The following is a 444-nucleotide window of genomic DNA, read 5'->3' on the forward strand; positions in this document are numbered from 1 at the left end:
GCTTCATACTATGCAGGGGCCTCATACTGTGTGGGGGCCTCATACCATGCAGGGGGCCTCATACTGTGTGGGGGCCTCATACTATGCAGGGGCCTCATACCATGCAGGGGGCCTCATACTGTGTGGGGGCCTCATACTATGCAGGGGGCCTCATACTGTGCTGGGGGCTCATACCATGTGGGGGGCCTCATACTGTGTGGGGGGCCTCATACCATGCAGGGGGCCTCATACTGTGTGGGGGCCTCATACCATGCAGGGGGCCTCATACTATGCAGGGGCCTCATACTGTGCGGGGGGCTCATACCATGCAGGGGGCCTCATACTGTGCGGGGGCCTCATACTGTGCAGATAATCTTCCGGTGATTTGTGTAAATTTTCAACAGATTTTCCGCTGCTAAAAACGGCAGCAAAATAGATGATCAGCGCTCGACATCTGCGAGTATA

Source organism: Phyllobates terribilis, unplaced genomic scaffold (genome assembly GCF_046119375.1).
Source record: "Phyllobates terribilis strain yellow unplaced genomic scaffold, ASM4611937v1 Scaffold_25__1_contigs__length_18738178, whole genome shotgun sequence".
NCBI lineage: Eukaryota > Metazoa > Chordata > Amphibia > Anura > Dendrobatidae > Phyllobates > Phyllobates terribilis.